The 25,479-nt window shown below is 35.6% G+C and overlaps 1 pseudogene; it reads left to right on the top strand.

The window, feature by feature from the left end:
* The first annotated feature begins 281 nt into the window (after positions 1–281).
* Positions 282–3,507, top strand: LOC112913308 (rRNA-processing protein FCF1 homolog pseudogene; annotated as a pseudogene).
* The last annotated feature ends 21,972 nt before the right edge of the window (positions 3,508–25,479 follow it).

The raw sequence follows: 25,479 nt of genomic DNA, 5'->3' as shown, positions 1-25,479 counted from the left end.
GAGCCAACAGAAACTCACAAGAAGAGAGCTGGTCTTTAATGGTCTCTGTTTTAGATGCATTCCCAGTTCTTTTTTTTTTTTTTTTTTTTTTTTTTTGCATTCCCAGTTCTTATCACATTTTATGGACCCTGAAATTCTAATGTGAGGACATCTGTTTAACAGCCAATGAATCAAATAAATGATTCCCAGAGGGCTCTAAAAACTCAAAGTTTGCCTTGCAATTTCTGTTAAATGATTTTAAGTAGATTTGTTACCTAAATGTAAGCACCTGGTAAGAAGGCATGACTACTTGTATTTCGGGTGGAATATTTTGCTTTCATGACTCCATGACCAAATTCTGTCTTCATCTCAAAGGTAACTGGACAACTATAGAAAGAAAGCAGAACACTTTTTTACAATAATAATTTTCAATGACTTTCTTCTAAGCGTTGGTCAGCAAACTTTTTTCTATAAAGGGCTAAATAAAAAATATTGTCAGTTTTTCAGGTCATATATGGTCTTTATCATAACTCCTCAACTTTGCCTCCTACCATGAAAGCAGACATAGACAATATGTAAACAAATAATTGTAGCTATGTTCCAATAAAAACTATTATAAAAAACAGGTAACAGGCTAGGTATGACCCATGTTTCCCTTTTATTTTTTTTTTAAATTTTTATTTATTTATGATAGGAACACAGTGAGAGAGACAGGCAGAGACACAGGCAGAGGGAGAAGCAGGCTCCATGCACCAGGAGCCTGACGTGGGATTCGATCCCGGATCTCCAGGATCACGCCCTGGGCCAAAGGCAGGCGCCAAACCGCTGCGCCACCCAGGGATCCCCATGTTTCCCTTTTTTAATACTGAAGACATTCAAGCACTTTAAAGTGTTCTTTCTAAGATGTTTCAAGTAATTTATACAGCCCATCAGTGTTTATTTGGTCATTTTTGATACCAATTATTTCCACAAAAATTTGCCTAATTATGTCTGTGAATTTAGGTGAGATGTTTATCTCTGTATACCTCACTTTTCTTGAATGAAAACTGGTAATCATGATAATGCTTCACAGTGTTGTCACAGACTTAATTGTGATAATACCTAAAGTTCTTGGAGCAGTACCAGGGCACATAGTAAGTGTTTGATAAATATTAGATATTACTCTTATTAATTAAAACATTTAGTTTGTATAAGATACAACAAATATTGCACATATGTTAGTTTCTTTCTCCAGTTAAAAAATTCTTATAGGAAAGGAAGTAAAAGACATCAATCCATGGAACAAACCTTTATTTTCTCCCTTTCACTTTTTTCCTATGATAGGAAGTCATTAGGCATTTTGAAGAGAACAGTGACATGATTTCCCTTGGCAGGATCTGGATGTGGCCTGCTTTATGGACAAAACACCAAAGCTCAGCAAGCCTAAAGGTGCAGAGATCTGTTGGGAGGCTATTGCCATAAATCTGGGAATAGGTTGATCTTGGCTTGAACCATATTTCCTAGTGCTGATAGGAATTGGTCATATTATGGATATAGAAGACAGAACTGGGCAGCCTAGGTGGCTCAGTGGTTAGCACCGCCTTCAGCCCAGGGTGTGATCCTGGAGTCCCGGGATCAAGTCCCACATCCAGCTCCCTGCATGGAAACTGCTTCTCCCTCTGCCTGTGTCTCTGCCTCTCTCTCTCCTTGTGTCTCTCATGAATAAATGAATAAAATATTTAAAAGAAAAAGAAAAAAGAAGATAGAACTAACAAGTTTTGCCAGTGTACTGGATGCAAAGTATAAGAAATCAAAATGACTGACAGGCATTCTACTGTTTCTGATGGAAAGATCATGCTTCTTGACATAAACTGGGATGGGGTAAACTCTGTGAGGAGAAGGCTTAGGGTGAGGAGGACAAAGGAATTAAGAGTTTGCTTTGAGAAATGCTTTGGTTATATGTATGTTTGGTTGTATGTATATGTATATATGGTGGTTATATGTATCAGTTTGACTAGGCTAGAGTCACTGGTTAATCAATCATACACAAAACCTACATATTGCTGTGGAAGCTATTTTGTAAATGCAATTAGAATCCATAATCAGTTGAATTCAAATAACAGAGATTATCTTACCTAGTCTGAGTAGGCCTCATTTAGTCAATTGAAAGGTGAAGCTGAGGCTTCCATAAAAAAGAAATTGCTCCTATGGTTAATAATTTGAGCCCTTGGCTGAGAGTTCTAGCTTGCCATTTCTGACAGCCTGCCCTACAGATTTCTTACTTTCTTGGTCAGGGTCCAGCATCCTACAAGCCAGTTGACTGCAGCAATGTATCTCCTCCCGGCTCTGCTTCTCCAGTAGAACCTCTGTCTGATTTGTGATTCACTGAGGATGTGCCAGTCTGGAATTAGAGGAAGGGTTTGATTAGAGACAGAATTTGAGACTCATGAGCATGCAATGTTAATCATAACCTTGAGAATGGATGCAATTTACTGTGCAATGAGTAGAGATAGGAAAAAAATAAAAGAACTGAGGATGGAGCTGTGGGGATGCTGAGAGGTAGAATTGAAAAAAAAAAAAAAGAATAAAGGAAGGAGTCTGAAGATTAACCAGAGACATGGTTAAAATGAGTCTAAAGGAAGTCAAGTCCTGGAAGCCAAATGAAAAACTTGTTTTAAAGAGGAAGGACTGGGGCATCTGAGTGGCTCAGTGGTTGAGCATCTGCCTTTGGCTCAGGTCGTGATCTCTGGGGGTCCTAGGGTGGAGTGCCTTATCAGGCTTCCCAGAGGGAGCCTACCTCTCTTTCTCTGCCTATGTCTCTGCCTCTCTGGTCTCTCATGAATAAATAAATAAAATCTTGAAGAAGAAAGAAGAAGAAGAAGAAGAAGAAGAAGAAGAAGAAGAAGAAGAAGAAGGAGGAGGAGGAGGAAGAGGAAGAGGAGAAGGAGGAAGAAGGACCAAGAAGAGTGTGGCATGAACAGAAGGAAGCAAAAGAAAGTATGAAACCATGAACTGAACACTTAGTCTGAGATCAGAGGCTTAAAGAGAAGGATAGATTAAAACCTAAAAAGAAAGAAAAGAAAGATCTCAATGCACCCAAGGAAAAAGAAGTCCCCCCAACATCCTTCCTGCTTATTCTCCCAACGCAATACATAGCTGACCCACCTTACCACATCCTGGTTGATAGCAACTTTTCCATTAAACACAAACATGACTTAGTAGTCAGTGATAAGCCATCCGTATGCTAAGTGTTTCCCTTGTATAACTGACTATGTAATGGCTGAAACTGAGAGATTGGAACAGAAGTTATCAAGTGACTCTAAGGATTGCCAAGTATCCAAGATTGGAACAATTACCACAGACATACAAAGGAACATATGCAGATGACTGCTTAGTACAGAGAATAATTCAGTACAAATGTTATCCTGTAGCCACCGAGACCTTAAAGGAAGGATCTGAAAGATCCCTGGAGTTCTCATCATGTACATTTCTAACCATAGGTACAACATTGAGCAAATGCCAGATGATTCTGGAGCACCACAGTTCTAATTCTTTAAAGATCCAGTTCCTCTGCCTTATCAACTTGTTCTGCTGTGAGTTCATTTAGCAATACACTATATAGCATGAATTATTCCCCTTCCCCATTTGCTTTGTTATGAGCTGAGTATGGTTAAATACACTCACCTTTTGATATTATTTTGATATTTGTATTTTGTATCATTTTAAATTTTGTTGTACCTTTTTATAAATCAAATGATTGCTCACATAAAAATAAATGTATAAATACATACATACATAAGACTGATAACCTGAAGAAAGAAGAAAATAATAAGTAATAAATAATAAGGGAAATATTTATGGATTAGATCAGATCAAAATTATGGATTTATTTCTTACATAGGACATCATGGACAAAATTAGCAGTCTGGAAGGATATATTTTCAGTATCTAAATTGAAACAAGATATTACTATGTGGAATACATAAACCTTGCCTTCAAATCACCAACAATAACAACAAAAGACATTAAACTTGATAAAAGGAATAGAAATGTAATTTAATAAAAAGGAAAGTGCATATGAAGAGAAAGTCCATGTTTTTAGTAGTTAGAAAAAATGGTTATTAAAATAATTGTGTGATATAATTTTATACCATCACATTGACAAAAATTAGAAAGTGAGAGAATTTTAGCTGCTGGTGATGGGTGAAAAATGGAACCATTTGGGGCTCTGCTGGTGAGATGTAAACTGGCACAGACTTTCTGGAGAGCAATCCATCAGATTTAATGAAATTAAGTGTGCATTAATCTAATATCACTGCTGGTTTTACTCCCCATCCCACAACCTGACAGCCCAAAGGAAAACTCATGCATAGAACCATATGGTGGCAAATACAGGAAGCTCTTTTTAGCATTGTTTTACACAAACAGAGAATTGAAAGCAGCCAAATGTCCTACAAAGGTGATAAATAAAATAAATACAGTGGGTTCTTTCGGTGGAATATAATGCAATAGAAATAGTGAGTGAGTTATACACAGCTAAATGAATAAATAAAAAAGAAAAGGTTTAATGGAGAAGAAATTAAAAATGCTAGGTCAATGTTCTCAGTGTGAATTAAATCTGCATAAGAAGAACTATATTAAACTATACTATGTTATTTTAAGGAAACATATAGGTCTCAGGCCATGTATTAAGCACTTTATAGTGCCTACTTGTATGTGGATAAGGAACATGTGTAAAGAGACAATAATCTTATACCATAATAGGAAGAATATTACAGAGATGATGGTTATGATTTCCCATCTTTTTAATTTTGAGAGTATTTGAAGTTAAAAAAAAGTTTAAAAAAAGCTTAAAGAGCATACCCTCATAATCACCATTCCAAAGCTTCAGTCAGCATTATTTCTTTGATTACTCAGTGTTCCTTTGTTGAAAATTGGAAGCAAAATGAACTTTCATTTCTTCATCCATGTTAGTAAAACATTTCTCTGTTCAGCTAAGTAAGAAAAACAGACTTCTCAGAACCACCATGCTGATCTGTTGTTTACTCTCTGATTGTTAAACGGTGTCTTACTCTTTCTAATTAAAGTTTTCCCTAATGGAGTTGCATTAGAGTAGGTCAACTTAAGTTCCTTTAACCTGATGAAGTAGGGATAAGCAAATAAGTCTTTATATTTTTCTTTTTAAGTTACTATTGTTCACAACTTCAGAGCTTCAAAAGATGAGTTTATGCATCTGTTTTCTTACTAAATAATTTATGATTTCAAGTATTATACGACATTAATAAGTGAATAAGCAGCACTATGGAGCTGCAATCTCATAGAAAAATAGTGGTAATGGAGGTTCCTTATATATTTCCAGTGTACAATAGCTTAAGCACATTATGTTAAACTTGGCACAAGAAGAAATGTAGTTTTTCAAAATACTGACCAAATCAGAGAACTATCATGTAACATTCCTTTCCTAGTGACCTCTAAAAGTTGTTGTTGTTTTTCTTCTAAACCCATTTGATTTGTGTTATTTGATGTGCTGCTTCCTTTCTCTGGCCTTCTCTCTTAACTTTGTGACTGCCAAGGGGGATTTACTTTGAATGTCTCTACAAGTTGATTGATTAATACAATGATATAGTCTCCATCAGAAACTGCCACATAGTCTGATGTATTGATTGCACTATCAATTGAAATACTGAAATAGCATTATGTAGAAAAACCCAGGTAGATTTTTTTTTTTTTTTTAATCTGGACCCATAGTATTGTGAAAGCGATGAAGGTGGAGGGGATATTTCTCTTGAACTAGAATGCTTTACTTAAAATGCAACAAAAGCAATGATACAGCTAAAAAAAAAATTAATTGATCAAGAAATACAGCCATCTGTAGGAAATTTCATAAGGCGCGGCTTGGGCAGGAAATGTCTTCAGGCTCACATAAAATTAGGTCATTTTCTGATGTGTCTTCCAAAAATTAGGATGTTAAAAACTAAATGTCCACTTTGGGAATCTAATTTTGGCTCTCTGATTATCCTGAAATGCTGGAAGAGGGAGAATTTGACTAGAAGAAGAAGAATGGAACTTTCATTTGAGGGAAAAGAGAGTTATCAAGATGTCCACATTGACATACCAATGATAGTAAGCAAAATAAGCCTTTGTTTCTGTTAGGGCTAACCTCCATTTTTGTGGTCAAAAGTTAATACTACCCTGATTTCAAAATTTGACGGAAAGCTTCTGTAAGATGCAAGAAAGTTAAACAACGTTCCTCCACAGTCAAGAACATTTTAACCAGAAATTATAGTGTCTGTATCTACCAATCTTTCTCCTCAATTTTGACAGGAACCAGAGAAACAAACTTACTGAGTGGGGAAAAAAAATGTTTCCCTCTACTACTTATTTCATAAAAGAAAACATATGGTTTGAACTCTACTCATTTCACAATGATTTAAAACTCCGAATTGGAAAGATGGCTCAGCTCCACACCATTCAGTTTTTGCTTTAGCAGATGAACACTTAGAGCCAAGTAAATATATCTATTTTTTTTCAGATATAGTGTAGAGATGGAGTCCTATGGCACAAAAGAAATATAAGACAGAAGCCAATATATGTAAAATAGAAAATCATAGAAGTGCTGTGAATAAAGCAGGAAGAGATAGAGTCTGTGGGCTGCTCTGTTCATTCACTCTTGTCCCTCACCCAACTTGTGCCACCCTCCCCCGCGCAAATGATACCTCAAAGCTTTTCTTTACATAATAAAGTTTGCAAACCACTGGTCTACACTGTGCCCCAAAATATTCACTCCTATTTTCTCAAATTCTATACATATTTTCCTAACTTAAGTCTAAAATGATATAGAATCAAGATTCTTAGATTACAGGGAAATTCAAGGACATATATGGTATTTTATTCTGCTAATCACCCCACAATCATTTTTTGATAGGTCTGTGGCTATACAAATAATGACATAGTTTTTTCTAGTAAGTTTTTTCCCCCATGACACAGCGACCTATTTTGTCATAAATCATATTCAAGGCAGCCTCCTGCACACTGTAGTTCTTCTCACAAAAGGTATCTTAATACTCCCTTAAGACTTGGTGCCTGCAGAGGGGCAATCCCTCAGTCCCACAGCAGTTAGCTTATTATCTCTCATTCCCAGGATTCAGCAGATTTCATGCTATATTCTTTGAATTCAACAAACATTTTAGGAATGAATAGAACAAATGGGTAAACTGAAAACAAGTAAATGGATGTTTGGTTGGCTGGAAGAAATAAGTTCTACACAGAAACAAAGCTAGGGAAGAGAGATACAGGAAGATTGCCCTTTGGCTTTCTTGACTAGTGGCTTGAGTTGTAACTGGACAGGTCAAGAGATTGGGAAGGGTATAGGAGATTATGTAGCTGAGGAAGTCTTAGTAAATTTTATTATGCTCAGGTGAGTTTGCATACCACATTTCTACTATGTCTTCTGTTGTGTGCGTTAGGCAAAATAAAAATAGTTTCTCGTCTTTTTTTAATTCTAAAAAACAGTGATCTCTTCATCTCTAAGATTCTCTGGGACCAAAAGTAACCACAGCTACATGAGGAAGGGCTGCAGTTACTACTAATATGGAGTGAAATGAGAGACTGTAAGATATGTTAAAATCTTGTGTCTGTCCACAAAATGATTGACACGTATGATTGAAGTCATTAGGTTCACAGAGCTTTGAATTTTTTATCATGCTTGATTGTGAAGAACCATGTATAGAATGAATCTTCCCATTTTTCTGTTGAGGATTCTAAAGCTAAGGGAGTTAGTGCACAGAACACAGTATGTTAAATCTGGAACTTAAATTTACATACAGGGCTCTCAATCTATGTGCTCTTCAAGTATTACATGCCTCATCCACCTTGTTTCCATGTATCTTGTTCTATGATATAATTGGTTGAACTGTGTAAAGTTACCATTTTTGTGGGTCAAAAAATGGCCAAATTTGAGCAATTACATATGGTTCAGCTAATAAGGAATGGGCCTATATTAACTCAAGTATACCTCTCATATTCATGCATAATAATTTGAAAAATTCCACAATGTTTTTATTTTAGTAAAAAGAATAACAAGGAGAAAGCAAATATATCATGAAGGCTAGGAAATGAGATGTATTTTATAATAATCAAGACTCATTATATAATCAGTTAGGCTTGATACCTCCCTTAACATTGTGCTTATTGGGATCCCTGGGTGACTGTGGTTTAGCACCTGCCTTCAGCCCAGGGTGTGATCCTGGAGTCCTGGGATCAAGTCCCACATTGGGCTCCCTGCGTGGAGCCTACTTCTTCCTCTGCCTGTGTCTCTGCCTCTCTCTCTCTCTCTCTCTCTATCTCTCATGAATATATAAATAAAATCTTTTTTAAAAATGTGCTTATTTGTTGCTCCTTTGAAACTACCTGGACCTATGCTAGTTGATATTTGAAATATAAATATGTTATTTATAACCTGGTATACTTAGGGTATATATGAAATGATGCTCAAAGCTGACTATTAGAAGATCTGAAATAAATCCACAGAAAATATATAAAATGTCATAAACGAGTTCAAGAATTAAAAATACCCAGAAAAAGGCAGTCCCCGTGGTGCAGCGGTTTAGCGCCGCCTGCAGCCCAGTGTGCGATCCTGGAGTCCCGGAATCAGGTCCCACGTTCCCACATCAGGCTCCCTACATGGAGCCTGCTTCTCCCTCTGCCTGTGTCTCTGCCTTTCTCTCTCTCTCTCTCTCTCTCTCTCTCTCTCTGTCTCTCTCTCTGTGTGTGTGTCTCTCATGAATAAATAAATAGAGTCTTTAAATAAAATACCCAGAAAAGAGTATTTTTTGGAGAAGATTAATATGGAAGACTCCTATATATGAATTCAATAACATGAATATTTACATCTAAGTGTGTTTTGTCCCTGATTTCATTATCAAAATATATCAGTCCATTGATACCCAGAGATATGATATGACTTTCTTAGATTAGTAATTCAGGTTTATAGACTCTGAATAAAAACAGAGTCCTCCAAAATACAAAAATAAATACAGGAGTCAAAACAAAACAAAACAAAAACAAAAAAAATGATAGTGTTGAAAGGCAATACAATCAATAAAGTTAGTTCAAATGAAATGAAAACCAGTCTAATTATTTCACAGGGCATCATATTAACCTATTTTCATATATTTATCAAGGTGCTGAAACTAATTATATGACTAGAGGGAGCTTATATATTCACTATTGTATTACCTAAAATGTGTATAGCCCTGTTGCATAAATACAAAGAATGATTTTCCTCCTCCAATTAATATCATAAAATACAAAACATGCCTTCACTTTTCTGATTGACAGCCCCAATTTTGGTTATATATTCTAACTAATGGAATGAAAATTGCAATACATGAATCAATTACAGTTGTTCAATTGTGTATTTTGTAAAGTGAGGACAGTTTAAATTATATATGATTTCATTGTGTATGTGTCATGGTATCTTAACTGACAACACTACCATTGGTAAACTTGGTTTTAATGAAGAGCTTATCTGGATGCACACAGCCCTATCCAATTGCTCATTTCCTATCTATTGTTATTTATGGAAGAAATAGATCTTTATTAATATTTAGATATCTTCATATTTGCATTTGACACAGGAGTTTACTCTGATTTGGATAGGGCTTTCAAACAATACCATACAGGTGGTATCTATGTGGTATTAAACAAATCAATTACAGCTCTATTCCTAATATGATCTCTCCCAACCCCCAAAAATATTTAAAAAGATAAAAAAGTAAAGCAGTTTTGTTGATTCAGTGAGCAATAAGATGCCTCAAATATTCAACTTCAGCCTTATCTAAGTTAATGGACACTAGCATATTTTATACAGCAATTTTAAGGAAACTAAAGTGAATTGACAGCTTTTAGTTTATCCATATGTCTAGTTGCTAAAGCCAACTGATATGAATTGGATAACCCCCTGAATAAATGCTGTACTAATGCTACCAGCCAGTTTTCAATTAATGGAACAGTGATGTAAAGGCAGGATGCTTGGTCTTTATCCAAAGAGTCTTACAATACTGTGTTGATGGAAGTTTTCCCATAGTCAGAGAAGCAAGGTTTGAATATTTTCACCATGATAACATCCTTTGCAATTTTTGCTTTTGCATTTTGAAATGTCAATTTTATGACTAATAAAGGACAGTTCTAATTATCCATAATGAAAGAGGCCCCTTATAGAAAATGATCAAATCTTTCTGAATGATAATATTATGGAAAACTTTTTCTTGATACTCTAGATTTCTAAATTTACCACTATGTGTGTTTATTTAGTAAAAGCATAAAAACAGAGAGTCATCTAACAACAAGAGAATGGAAATGTTAAAAAGAAGAAGAAGAAGAAGAAGAAGAAGAAGAAGAAGAAGAAGAAGAAGAAGAAGAAGAAGAAAAAGTTGAGGGAATGGAGGGGTCCCCCCCACCCCGCCATTAAAGAAAAAAAGGATTAGGAAAGTTGTTACTTGAAGTATTGTAAGTTTTTTTTTTTTAAAGATTTTATTTATTTATTCATGATAGTCACACACAGAGAGAGAGAGAGGCAGAGACACAGGCAGAGGGAGAAGCAGGCTCCATGCACCAGGAGCCCGACGTGGGATTCGATCCCGGGTCTCCAGGATCACGCCCTGGGCCAAAGGCAGGCGCTAAACCGCTGCGCCACCCAGGGATCCCCGTATTGTAAGTTTTTAATCCATTAGTTAGTATTTTCTTACTACTTTGCTGTATAAATTTCTGCCACTTCACCCTTTCAGAATAGCGCCTGCCTTTGGCCCAGGGCACGATCCTGGAGACCCGGGATCGAATCCCACGTCGGGCTCCCGGTGCATGGAGACTGCTTCTCCCTCTGCCTGTGTCTCTGCCTCTTTTTCTCTCTGTGACTATCATAAATTAAAAAAAAAATTTCCAAAAATATTACTTTTTATATAGTACAAAATGTTGGGCTACATTGCCACTTTAAAAATGATATAAAAATAAATAAATAAAAATGATATAAAATATTTGGGACCTACTGATTTATACTTAGTCTTTAAGCATATAATCACAAAATCCCTCCTAAAATTGTTTTGCAATCCATTTCTGTATGCATAGTTTGCTGATGTCCATAGGCAAATTTATTTTTTATATTCACATTGACATTTGCTACTTTCTAAGTAAGCTGCATTGTTGAATTGATATAAACAATAATCAGAAAACTCCACCATATTTGGTTTTCTAGTGCAGTACCTAAAATAAATAACTGGATAGATCATAACTTGCAAAAAATATTTGTCATCTGTATAGAAAACAGTATTTAAAAAAAATAAAGAAAACAATATTTATTTTTGAAAATTAGTATTCAACACTAAATACTCAGATGGAACTATAAAACATGATGGGTCAACAGTCAGGAAGATATAATAAAGATCACAGTTATTTTAAATGTGAATGGGCACACATATTTCATATATTACAAAATCCCCAATGCATAGCAATGCATCAGAACAATGTCTTTTCCTCAGCATCTCTATCCTCTGCAGTGGTCATGTAGCATGAATTCATATAGAGAAATGGAATGTTTTTGAGAATTAACCATTGTAGAAATTACTTACAAAATTCTCTCTCATTAAATTTAATCTGGGTCTTAGTGACTTGAGCTGGAACTTTCAATTTCACTGGAACACCAGGAAATTTAGACAGTTTTTGAATGTTTTTTTATTTTAAGTTAGTCTCATTTATTTTTCTAAGACATGATAGAAGATGAAAATTCTAATGGGTGGGGCTTAAAACTCTTAAAAATATTTATTTTTGTTCCCTTAGTCATTTTCAGTTTACTTCTGTCAGTGTAAATTGACATTTAAATGTAAACTTAAAAAAAGCTTTATTTTATATTGACTACTTTATTTGTGATATTAAAATAGTGTCTGTTTGCAATCAAAACTCACTCATGTTATGCAAAGTAATTTATTAATTCAGGCAGTTACATTCACTTATTCATTCATCCGTTTATTTGCTCAATCATTTAACATATGTTTTTGAGCATCAACTATATGCCAGATATTATCATAGCAATAGGAAGATAAGAGTGAACAAAACAGTCTGAATCCCTATTCTCAGGGAATTTACAATCTAATGGATAGAGACAGGAAATAAACAACAGTATCATGAGGTGATATATTTTGTCAATAAAAATAAAGCAATATTAGAGTAAAGAATGATTGAGTGAGAATGCCATTTTTCATAGGGAGGCAAAAGAAAGATTTTCCAATATGATGACATTTGAAAAGGGCCTTGTATGAAGCGAAGGAACAAGGAATGACAAAACTATGAATAAATTCTGTAAAACTAATCAGCATAATATATTATCTATATGAAACCTAAGAATTAGTAAAAAATTGTTTTTTTGTAGATCAATTAAATGATAGATTGGTTGTTCTAAGATTCTGTACATTGAAAAATGAAATTGAGGGACACCTGGGTGGCTCAGCAGTTGAGTGTCTGCCTTCAGCTCAGGGCGTGATCCTGGGGTCCTGGGATTAAGTCCCACATCAGGCTCTCTGCGATGAGCCTGCTTCTCCTTCTACCTGTGTCTCTGTCTCTCTCCATGTGTCTCCCATGAATAAATAAATAAAATCTTTTTTTAAAAAAAAATAGAAAAGAAAAATGAAATTGAATGCTTCTTTTTATTTCACTTCCTTAATTCTTTCAGATTTTCACAATATCTATTTAATTCAAATGAATAATACAATAAAAACAGAAAGGAGGTCATTTTGTGCCAATATCAGAGAATCAAGTTTTGTTGGAGGATTGAATGAATGAACGAATGAGTGACTAGAATTATAGAGATGGAAGGACCCATCATAGATCATCTGAAAACCATGCTAACTCCTTCAGTAACAGTCGTCATGCAGTTTTTTTTAACATATCCAGAAACCACAAATTCATATCATAGAGCAGCACACTCAGTTTTTTGACAGCTTCGTTAATTAGAAAGATAGTACTTATATTAAACTGACATTTACTTCTATAAAAGTAGAGTGACTCTCTGCCCTTTGGATTCATAAAGATATAATTCTCATGACCTGGCCTGAGAGTACTCATCCTTAGGTTGGTGAGATTCCTAAATCTAACTGCTGTCATCAGTGTTCCAGTTCTCCTTGGGAAGCAATATGGGTAGTTTGAGAAGTAGGCTATTTGCCAAGTTGAGCTGAAGCTCTGATTTGCCTCTGGTTTACATTCCATTTCCTCCTCAATAGGTCAATCCCAACTGTCCTCTTTATGTGTCAAGTAGCTTTAGATGCCAACAACATCAGGGCTAAAATGTTGATAGTTCAACCTAGATCATGACAGTACACTTAAAAAGGACATTTTTTACCTTGTTTTTTTCTTAACCTTTTGATCCCAATCCTGGAAGGCCTAATGCATTTTGCTCATTCATAAACATAATGTCTCTTTCATTCACCTTACAGTAACCAAGCAGATGCTTTGCAGTGAGGAGCCCTGGTTAAGATTTTTAAATTAATGTCATTAGGCTTCATTTTTATTCCATCAACAAGTAAGGAGTTGATATATATGGTAAAATCTTCTAGACCACTAATGCTTTGTTCCCTAAAATATGATTATAAATGTCAACAATTTTTTTATAGACACCATTTTAAATTGTAGCTCATAAATAATTCCCTTCTATCTTAAAGTGTGATGGTTTCTTTGTGAAATACCTATTGGGGACATTTTTGGAACTACTCTACCCATGAACTCCTATACTGTTTAACCCAGTTCTACCATCTTTTTCTGTTTTGGAGTGCCTGGGAAGATACTGAGTTCCCCAACTCTGGGGGTATTTTACAATACTTGGCAAAATCACAGTAGAAGAAACACAAGAATCAGATAGATAGTGACATTTAATATCACTCATCACCTTAAGATGACTCTAATGTCAATATGCCATAATGTTTTGTTGGGGTAGGTAGGAAATAAATGTTGCCAGGCTTTGTGACAACTCTTGAACTCCTAAAAGACCTGTCTATATTTGACCCTATTTTGCTTTTGTGTTTCTAAGTCTGTTGCATTAGTTTGAGATATCATGTATCTAGAACCAAATCTGTCTGCAGGTAAACAAACTGCGAGACTCTCAGAGTTCACTCTTTATGCTAGCCTGAATCTTCGTAATCATGTTTTTCATTCATGAAGGACACATTTATTAGAAGTTATATTCATCGATTTCACTGGCAAATAATCATTCATGTTATTGATTTTGTGGCTCATGTGTTCCAACCATTATCTTTGGGAAAATGAACAGCATTGATAGCTATCTGTCAACCCAAAACCATGGAGATTTTGATCTGTGAAATACCAGCTAACACATCCTAAAATAATTACCAGTGTTAGTACTCCTTCAGGTAGAAACTCTTAGAAACTAATTTGAAAGAGAAATGAATAATGGGATCTTTTTGCATAAATACAGATTGCACTGTGTGTTGCCATCTCCATGAAATGTGGCATTTTATAGCTTTGTTTTTAAGAAAAATCACAGAAGGCAATGAACAAGAAATTGTTTCCAAAAATGGTCAGTAAGCATTGTTCCCACTTTGATTTTCCATGGTAATGAGTAACATAACTTTTAATCATAGATTTTCTAGCCAGTCATATTGACAAGCATATCCTCTTTGTGCTCAGTCCTGCAAAACAGAATATAAGCTGTTCTATATGCTAACAAGGGAGCAAAAGCAATATGAACAAGATCAAAATACAAAAAGAGAGATACAGCCAAATTCTGGAATAAAAGTGATAAATTTGTGTGTAAACCTCCTTGACTTGAGGACCTGTGAGGCAGGGAGCAAGATGATGTGGGAAAACAGAAGTGATGGTCTATGCAGTATATGCTTTAGAATATGTTAAGAGACATGTAGGAACATTCATCTAGTCAGTAACCCAGTCACCTCTGCCCTCCTTGAAATTATAATTCTCTTTGCCATGTGATTTAGACTTTCAATAATGTCTCTCTATATGTAATGGGATAATGCAACACGGAAGTCAATTTATCCCTAGCGAGCCACTGGAAGACTGTTAATGATACCATATTCCAATGTCAATGCTTTAATAATTGAATGAGGCTGAGGTCTGCTGATATGCTCTATCCACCTGAAAAAAAATAAAAAGGTCCACTTGAAAGTGATCAAATAAAAACTGCTGGGGTTAAAGAGAAGAGACCTCTCTGTTCTATATCATGTTGAAAACCATAAAAGGAAGTTACTGGGAGAAGTTTACCAGAGATAACACTTCCATTAGGGTCCTGAGATGTGGCTTTGATAGTGAATGTTAAAAGAGATAAGGAAGATGGGAGGTATGACATAAGTTGAACGTGTAGACTGGGAGACACTCTCACCATTTTAGGGCAAATTGTTTAGTGATGATATGACTGGAAAGAGTTGGAAAACAGAACTCTCCAGTGATATTTTCCTCTTTCCATGAGTCTTGGATTGCTTTTTCTTTTTAACTGTATCCTTATCTTGTGTCTATTGATCTAGTCATTTGAGTATCAAAACCGGCCTAAAACAGAAGCTTCTCTTGGCTTTCAGTTACGGAAGTCTTCTTTCCCCCTAAGAAAGGAGAGAGATGTGGGAAGAGGATATATGAGAGTTCAATAATGAATAGAAATAATATATCATGATGTCACTGATTATATTAATTTCTTCTAAAACTTTCTCAGAGATACCTCATTTTGTTCTGGAAAAATAATTTATTGAAAGCAGTAGGTGTTACCAGTAGACCCAGAATTGAAGGTACAGAAAAACAGAATAACTTTGGATTACAGTGCTTTGGAGTCACCCAGTCCTAGGCTGAATACTGGATATCATTACATATATGTGTGTGGTTGGAGGCAAATGATCAAAATTCTCTGTATCTCAACTTTCTCATCTCTAAAATGGAGATAACTATCATGTTTTGCACAAATTAAATGAGATATGTAAAGAATTTCATAAAATGCTTGTTATCTCTTAAATTCCTCATCAGTGGTAGCTGCCTGTAGTTGTAGTAGTAGTAGTAGTAGTAGTAGTAGTAGCTGCTAGTAGTAACTATAGCTGAAGGAGAAGGAGGAAGAAGGAGGATTTTTGTTTTGTTTTGTTTTGTTTTGTTTTTGTTTTCTTTTGTTTTTGTTTTAGGAGATAATAGAATTCTTCAGTGTATTTTTAGGATACAATATTAAAGATGGAATGATCAGCTAGAAATACATAAGAAGGTGACAAATTATGAGCTTTGGCTAAATGCTTCCAAATTGCCCTGATTCAGGGAAAGGAGAGCCACATAAGACTGTCATAGAGCAGCCAGTACACTAGGAAAGCCAGAGTAGTCAATGTGTTCCACCAAAGGTGAACCAACTCACTGGGTACCAGACACTTTCCTCTGACACCACCATGTTGTAAATAGTAGGACAAGGAGTATAATTTTCATGACAAATTGGACCACAAGTGCACATAATATATGAAAATTAAAGATGCTAATGTAATACTTTTAATCTGTTATCCAATAAAATAAATAAAAATGCTAAATTGTTTTTCTATAACCCACTGGTTGGTTTTCAAATATCATTAGTCTGTTTTAAATTAACAACAGAGGAATTGATTTTGCTGACTTTTTTTTCAGACCTCACAATCATTCATATTTTTCATTTTTCTCTAAAAATTGTGCATACCACTTTTGACAATAACTGCCATATTGAGTGACAATTTTTTTTTTCACTTCTGCAATGAACCAACAATCTACTCATCAGCAAAATATACTTAGCTTTACCTTCATATATCGTCTCATGACAATGAATGTAGAAGATGTGGTTGGTTAACTGGGTTAGATACTTCCACACTAAGGCAAAACTTATCTGCTTCCCCTTTAAAGAAATAAGTATGACATCCATCACTTGGAGGAAAGGGCTTGGTAAAGCAGCAAGGCAAGATAAAACTGTACTTGCTTAGTTACTTATTCAGGAAACATATGGAGATAGAGTCAAATAGACAAGCACCTTTATGATTTATATTGTTGCCTAAGAGATAGACTCAAAATTCAAGGTAGTAGAAGAAAAATAAGAGAGAGGGTAGGGGCATTTTAACCTGTCACTGAATGATAAGTTCTCTGTCTTGACAGTCATGCATTTAACCCCATTTAAAAGGCTGAAGATGGAGATAAATTTTTGGGAGACATGCTGACTGAATAATTTTATGTCCAGGACACATTTTATATCAATAGTAATTGTTTAATTTTATTTTCTAAGAAAAAAAATTACAGCTGAATCCATATATCAAAAATCACTATGATTTTCTTATTATACTTCTTTTAAACAAAACTCAGCTTCCTATAATTAAACTCTGTATACCATGTGTGTATCCCTTTTTAGACTACTTCTTCCCCAAAACTATATCCCTTCTCTGAACATCCAGTTTTGGGGGAATCATTATCTTCTATTTTATATAGTTGATGTTTCTAATGTACTCTTTTTATCAGTTCCCTGTGGCTGTGGCACCGCAGCACCACAAACTTGGCGACTTAAAATAGCACAGGTTTATTATCCTATAGTTCTGGAACTCAAAAGTCTGTATTGGGTATCACTGGGTTAATATCAAGGTGTTGGTTAGGAGGTTCTAGAGTAAAATCTATTTCTTTACATTTCCAGCTTCTGGAAGCTTCTGGAAGCCACCAGCATTGCTTGGCTTGTGATCCTCTTCCAGCTCAGCAATAACTGGTCAAGACTGTTTCATGTCACATAGTTCTCACACTGATCTTTCTACCCCCTTCTTCCACACATAAAGACTATTACCATTACATCCAGTTGCTCTGGAAAATTCAGGATACTCAACCCATCTTAAGGTCAGCTGATTAGCAACCTTAATTGCAACCTAAATCCTACCCATGTAACAGTGTATTCACAGATGTCAGAGATTGGGCATGGACACGTAGTCATTTTTCTACTTAAGGCAATTCCAGATGTTAAGTTCCGTATTTCTCCCAATTAAATGTCACCCAGTACTGTTTACTGTACGCCATGGAACTACACAGAATAAGTCTAATTCATCTCATACAAGACAGCCTCTGAAATGTGTGAAGACAGCTATCATGGCTCCCCTGATTCTACAAGCATATATTTACTTTAATCACTTCATGGTGTAGCTTTACATCTACTCACTGTCCTGAAAAAAAAAAAATAACAACAGTGAGTAACATTTATCAAGCAATGTGCCTGGTTATGTGTACACGTTTACTGATTTACATATATTTTCTTGTTTAATTACTACAATAACCTAATAAATTAGTTTCTCTTTTTGCCTACATTTTATAAATTTAAGCCTTCTGAGACTGAGAGGGTTTATATCACTAACCCCAAAATTGCAAATAGAGCAAAAATTGGAAGTACAGCTTGAGTCAGGTCAGTCTGAATATAGTAGAAGCTGTTCATTTAACTATATGCTATACTGAAAGACATATTCTATTTTGACAATGTTTCTGGTTAAATTATGGTTCCCAGCATTGAATGTCATGTCTTAGATGTTTTCTCTCCAACATATAAAATTATTTTGTCCTACTAATAGGTCCCCAAATCATTCAATGTTGAACAGCAGAAATACAGAAATGAATACTTCATCTGACCTAAAATATTTCTGCTAGGAGAAATAATGTAAGAATTTCCTGTACTACCAAGATTGTTCACAGAATGGGCAAAGAGGAAAGGAAATATATCTAAAAACAAGTTCTACATTTGCTTTGAGTATGTTGAAATATAATTATCTTTCTGACAACAATCTTATGCAAATTATTTTCATTACATCTTTTTAAAATGTGGGATTTGTTTAACATATACCAGACTACAGAACCTTATTGAGGAGTCAAATTTAATATAAATATTAGATTTTAAAATGTTACAGTACAATTAATTTTTGTCAAAACTCATTTGCACTTAGGAGCAATTCATCCTGACTAGCTCTGCTCAGTTTCTCAATAGAAAAAATAAAACATTTATGTTCTATTCTTATCGCTGATATGTCTTGAGTATAGGTTCTTAGGCTGTCACAGACTTGGAAATTGGAAGGGAGGTTTGCCTTCTTGTCTTTCTTTCTTTAGCAGAAAGAGAATTATGGGAATTATATTCTTTTCTTTGGGGTTTGCTGGGAAAATTTAATGGAAGCAGTAAAGGGATGATAATAACAGTGTGATTTAGATCTGGACATACAGGAATTAAAAGGAAACAAAAATAGATCTTTGATATAGAAGCCCTACAGAATGTAAAGACTTGTATTGAAGCTAGTAATGACATAATTCAAGGAAAAGAAGCAAATGACTCTCTAATGTTCATTTCAAGTCTTTGTCCCTAATGACATCTGGATAAACACTCTGCTTCTCATTCAATCATACATTTAAACACCTGTATTTAGTACCTACTGTGCTCCAGTCACTATGCTCACTCTGGGAATTCAGAGGATTTTCTTAAAACATCAAAGATTTCTACCCTAGTCAGTTGACAGAGAAAATAAGATAAATATGTAAAATCTATTTTATAATATATTGGATGGTAGTAAATGTTAAGGAGGAAACTGAAGCCAGGAAAAAGGAAAAGGGACTGTCAAGTTTAACCTAGAAAGGCCTTCCTGAGAAGATGGCATTTGAGCAAAGACCTGAAGGGAATGAGGGAGCAAGTCATGTGAATAAGTGGGCAGAAAAAACAGAAGTACAGATGCCATTGTGTGGGTGGGTGCTGGAGGACCTTATGGAAGATTCATGGTTTATATTCAAAGTTGGAGATTTTCTTTGGAGGAAAGAAGGAAAATCAGTGAAGAATAAGAAGCACATCCATTCTTCTTTTAGGCTCAAGAATAAGGAGTGTAGAAAGAAAAGAAAAAAAAAGACACTACTTGATAAGGCTCAGGACAAGTAGGACCCTGGGGGCATAGGTAGCTGGGCTCACTTTGAGTAAGGATGTAAAAAAGCAAATATTCTGAAAAGCATTGGAGATACAGGAGATTTTGTTAATGATTGATCTTAAGGTTTCAGAAGTGAGGAGTGGGTGGAAGATGTGGTCAGAAAGTGGGATGCACAAAGCAGCACTGGGATTATGGGAAAAGAGATAAACACTGTGGGAGTGTTGGGCTTCTATTTGGGAGTGACATATATGAAGAGAATGGCAGAATGTTATGATTATCTCAAAGCAGAAAATGAAGTGGAAAGAGGTAGGGAAAGGTGGGAAAATGGTCAAGATTTTGCAGTCTTGAGCTCCCTCTTGACTATGCTACTGGAAACACCCCACAGAGTCTCATCACTGCCACTTTCTGTGCTCTTGACAAAGCCCCTTGTCAGAAAATGTTGATTTTCTGAAGTAAGAAATAACTCACTGTAGTGATGTTTACTCTTTTAGCCAGAGGGAATTTGTAAGTTATAATGGGTTGAACAGGGTTGAACATCAACGGTAAAGTGGCTTAGTTACTGAGAAAGATCTTTCTTCTTCAAACAAGTTGAATCCTTTATAAAGAGTTTCTAAAGCATTTCAGGGCTCACTGTATCTAAGAGAAAGCTGAAACTAGAAATGGAGAGTAGTGTATAGCAAGCAAACAGCAAGGTCGAGATTCAGCAAAGGTATATGGCAAATTAACAGTGCAAGCTATCTGTAGAAGAAAAATTAGAAAAGCATCAACATGAAGGTAAAATAGAATCCTATATAAGTTCAGGAGTTAATTTTAAAGTATTTGGTTTAGATTTTTATTGAGAATCATGCTGAATGTTGTTAAGGTAACCACTAAGGAATAGGCATAGAACATGTAATTTCTGGGATCCCTGGGTGGCGCAGTGGTTTGGCGCCTGCCTTTGGCCCAGGGCGCAATTCTGGAGACCCGGGATCGAATCCCACGTCGGGCTCCCAGTGCATGGAGCCTGCTTCTCCCTCTGCCTGTGTCTCTGCCTCTCTCTCTCTCTCTCTATCATAAATAAAAATAAAAAATAAAAAAAGAACATGTAATTTCTAAATCATTGGGAGGAATGGGCAAATTGAATAATGAAAAAAGCAAAAAATTATTCTAAAAAAGAGAAGACCAAAAGAGGGATAGATAGATGATAGATGATAGATAGATAGATAGATAGATAGATAGATAGATAGATAGATGATAGATAGATAATAGGTTTTAAAGATTTATTTATTTAGTCATGAGATAGAGAGAGAGGCAGAGACACAGGCAGAGGGAGAAGCAAGCTCCTCATAGGGAGCCTGAGGCAGGACTTGACCCCGGATCCTGGGATCACAACCTGAGCTGAAGGCAGGTGCCCAACTGCTGAGCTACCCAGGCATCCCCCAAAAGAGGTATATTAACTATGTTTTGGTTTTCAATATTTCTGATACTTTGATATTTGAGGCCTTACTGCCTCTGGAGGAACTGCCTCTCCTAGGATTAGCTAATTTCTAGGAAGAGTAAATAATTAACCTGTAAACACATTTTTCATGGGCAAACCAATCAACCAATCCAGAGGCCATACTCCAACCACTTACTTTAACTGGTTCTCACAATCTGGGCCACTATCATCTGCTCTGTCATCCCAGAATCAGGTTCCAGACAAAAAATGACACCCTCCATGCACCGAGCCTGCTGAAATTATTCAAATTCATCAGTCCTAAACCTACAGAAATCAAGATTGAGAAAAAAACTTATGAGAAGTCAGAGAAATTAGATTGCCTATAGAGAAGCAAAAATAAAAATCAAATATGACTTCTCCTCAGAAACCATGCAAGAGTGAAGTGAAACATTTCAAGTGTTAGGTAGGGGGAAAAAACCTACAAATCTAGAATTATATATCCAGGGAAATGATCCTACAAAAATGAAAGAGAAATAGACTTTCTCAGATAAGCAAAAATTGAGGGAATTTATGGCAAATAGACCTGCCTTGCAAGAACTATTAAAAGAAGTTTTTCAGAGAGGAGGAAAGTGATATAGGTCAAAAAGTTTGATCTATATAAAGAAAGAAAGAGCACTAGAGAAGAAATAGGACACATAAAATAAAAATTCTTGTTTTTCTTACTCTTTTTTTATGTATGTATGTATTTATGTATTTATTTATTTATTTATTTATTTATTTTTAAGTTTTTATTATAAACAGCTGGAGTTCATCGTGACAAGTGCCTTACTTAATCCTCATTACCTATTTCACCCATCCCTCCACCCCCCTCCCCTCTGGTAACTATCAGTCTGTTCTCTGTAGTTAAGGATCTGATTCTTGGTTTTCCTCTCTTTAAAGTAATTATTGATAGATATGTATTTATTGTCATTTTATTACTTGTTTTGTGATTGTTTCTGAAGATTTTCTCTGATCATTTCTTTCTCACTTTCATAGTTTGCTTATTTTCTCTAGTAATATGTTTGGATTTCTTTCTCTTTATTCTTTGCATATATTTATTAGTGGTTTTTGATTTGTGGTTACCATTAGGTTTGTGTATAACATCTTTTGCAGATAGCAATCTATATTAAGCTGATGGTCATTTAAGTTTGAACCCATTTATTCCTCTCCTCTCCATGTTTAAAGGCGTATGGTATCACATTTCACATCCTTTTATTTTGTGAGTTCTTTGACTTATTTTTTATGGAAATATTTGTTTTTACTGCTTTTGTTTTTCCTATCTTCATACTATCACTTTTGGACTTTGTTTTCCACTCAAAAATCTCCTTTAATATTTTTTGCAGGGATGATTGAGTTATCATGAACTCCTCGAATTTTTGTTTGTAGGAGAATCTCTCCTTCTGTTCTGAATGATTACCTTGCTGAGTAGAGTATTCTTGGCTGAGATTTTTCACATTTAACACTTTGAATATATCATTCCACTCCTATCTGGCTTGGAAAGTTTCTGCTAAAAAATCCATTGATCGCTTTATGGGATTTCCTTTGTATGTAACTATCTTTTGTCTTGCTGCTTTTAATATTTTTTATCACTGTATTTTGTAAATCTAATTACAATATTTCTTGCTGTGTATCTTCTTTTGTTGATTTTGTTGGGATTTCTCTGTGCCTCCTGGATCTGGATGTTTGTTTCCTTCTCCAGATTAGAGAAGTTTTCAGCTACTACTTCTTCAACTAAATTCTCTGCCCCCTTTTATCTTTCTTCTTCTTATGAGACTCCTATAACACAAATATCATTACATTTGATGGAGTCACTGAGTTCCCTAAGTCTAGTTTCATTTTTCATAACTCTTTTTTCTCTTCTGTTCAGTTTGATTACTTTCTATTACTCTGTCTTCTAGGCCTTTAATGCATGGTTCTGTTTCTTCCAGCCTGCTGTTCATTCCATCAAGTCTGTTTCTTATTTCATTTATTGAGTCCTTTATCTCTGCTATGTAATTCCTTACCTCTGTGTTAATGGTTTCACTGATGTCATCCACTCTTTTCTCAAGTCCAGTGAGTGTTCTTAAAATCATTGCTCTTAATTCTCTATCAGGCATGTTACTTATATCTGTTTTGCTTAGATATCCAGCTATGGCCTTTCCTATTCTTTCATTTGTGGCAAATTCCTCTGTCTTCTCATTTTGTCTAGGTCTCTATACCTGTCTCTCTGTGTTAGGAAAGTCAGTCATGTCTCCTGTTCTTGAGGGTAATGGCTTTATGAAAAAGAGTCTCTGTAGTGCCATGCAGTGTAGTATCCCCTGTTCTTCAGGGTCTAGTGCTTTCAGGAATGTCTCCAGGGTGTGCTGCATGTGCTCTGGTGTTGTGTCCTGGCCACTTTATCCTTCAGGCCAGTCATCTGTAAAGATTCTTTGCCTGTTGTGGGCAGTATTTGATTCCTGGCCTGAATGTAGCACATTTTAACTAGTGGTACTCTCATCTGCTTGTGAAATGAGACCTGTCACTTTTGCCACCAGAACCAAGGCCTCACAAGACTCCTAGTCAGAAGACATGCTTTTGTAAGGGATTGGAGCCAGTCTTCTGGGAGAGAGGGCCTACTGCACTGGGACTGAAGCAAGTTTGCCTGGAAATGGCAAATTTTTTGAAGCATGGAATGGGCAGGGCTTGGGTAAGCAAATTAGTTAGCGAATATCTGTGTTGTTCTAGTTCATGCAGGTGGCCCTGTGCTTATGCTAAGAAGCAGGGGAGGGAAATGGTGCCAACCAGTTCCTTTGTTCCTGGAGCAGTATCTCTGTGAATGGTGCCTCTCTTGGATGCACACAGAGATGAGTGAATAACATCCCACTATGTGCTCCAGTCACTCTTCATACCGCTGTTTCTGCACTGTCTTTTTGCAGGCTCTTTGCCTAGACTTTTTTCCAAGAGCTGCCCCAATGCCCTCGAGTTCTCCCAGGGCCAAACATACTGACCTTTAAAACTCTTGGTTTTAAGCTTTACTGGTTATAAGAACTCACAAAATTCAAGCTCTCTTGTTTTCCAAGTCAATTTATATGAAGATTTTTTCCTCCATATGCTCCCCTTGTGTGAGACTGGTCTTGCCCTTCTTCATGACCCCTAGCTTCCTCCCCAACACAGCCACCATGATTTGTTTCTCTCCCAAGCTGTGTCTCTGAACATCCTACTTTCTTCATTGTGGTCTCTTCTGTATCCTGAGTTGTAGAATTTGTTCTGTCAGTTCTCAATCGATTTCTGGAATATTTAGAATAATTTGATAGTTATTTAGTTATGTTATCGAGTTACCTAGTTGTGTTTGTGGGATGAGGTTAGCCTAAGCTCCTCCTACTCTGCTTCCTCTGCTCTTCTTATTCTTTATTGAACTAACAGATCAGTTTGTTCATGATACTAATGGCAAAACAATATATTTTATTATTATTGTTTGTGTATAAATAAAATGAGTGATACCAGTGATACAAGAAATGGGAAGGAGGAATTAGGAAACTTTTATTACAAAGTACTTGTACTATCTGTGAAACAATATAGTTTATTTTAAAGTGGACTTGGGTTACTTGTAAATATATAACGCAAACTGTAGGACAATCACTAACTTTTTTTAAAGAAGTAAAATTGATATGCTAAGAAAGGACAGAAAATTGAATCATAAAATGATCAGTTAAATTCACAAAAAGTAGAAGACAAAGTAAAGACAAAAATAGGAATAAAGAACAAAGACAACAAATAGAAAACAGGAAACAATATGATAGTAGTCAAAGTTTATCAGTAATCACATTAAATTTCTATAGTCTAAATACACAAATTTAAAGAGATTTTCATACTGAATTAAACAAAGGGACTCGAATACACGTCGCCTACAAGAAACCCACTTTGGGAAGCCTGGGTGGCTCAGTCAGTGAAGCAACTGCCTTTGGCTCAGGTCATGATTGCAGGGCTCTGGGATGGAGGCCTACATTGGTCTCCCTGCTCAGGGGGGAGCATGCTTCTCCTTCTGCCACTGCCTGTTGTTCCCCCTGCTTGTGCTCTCTCTCTCTCTCTGTCAAATAAATAAATAAATAAATAAATAAATAAATAAATAAATCTTTTAAAAAAGAAAGAAACCCACTCTAAATAAAAAACATATAAACTAAAAGAAAAGGA

Source organism: Vulpes vulpes, chromosome 9, assembly GCF_048418805.1.
Source record: "Vulpes vulpes isolate BD-2025 chromosome 9, VulVul3, whole genome shotgun sequence".
NCBI classification, from domain to species: Eukaryota; Metazoa; Chordata; class Mammalia; order Carnivora; family Canidae; genus Vulpes; species Vulpes vulpes.
Note: the sequence above shows the minus strand (reverse complement) of the source record. Positions and strands in the feature narration are given on the sequence as shown.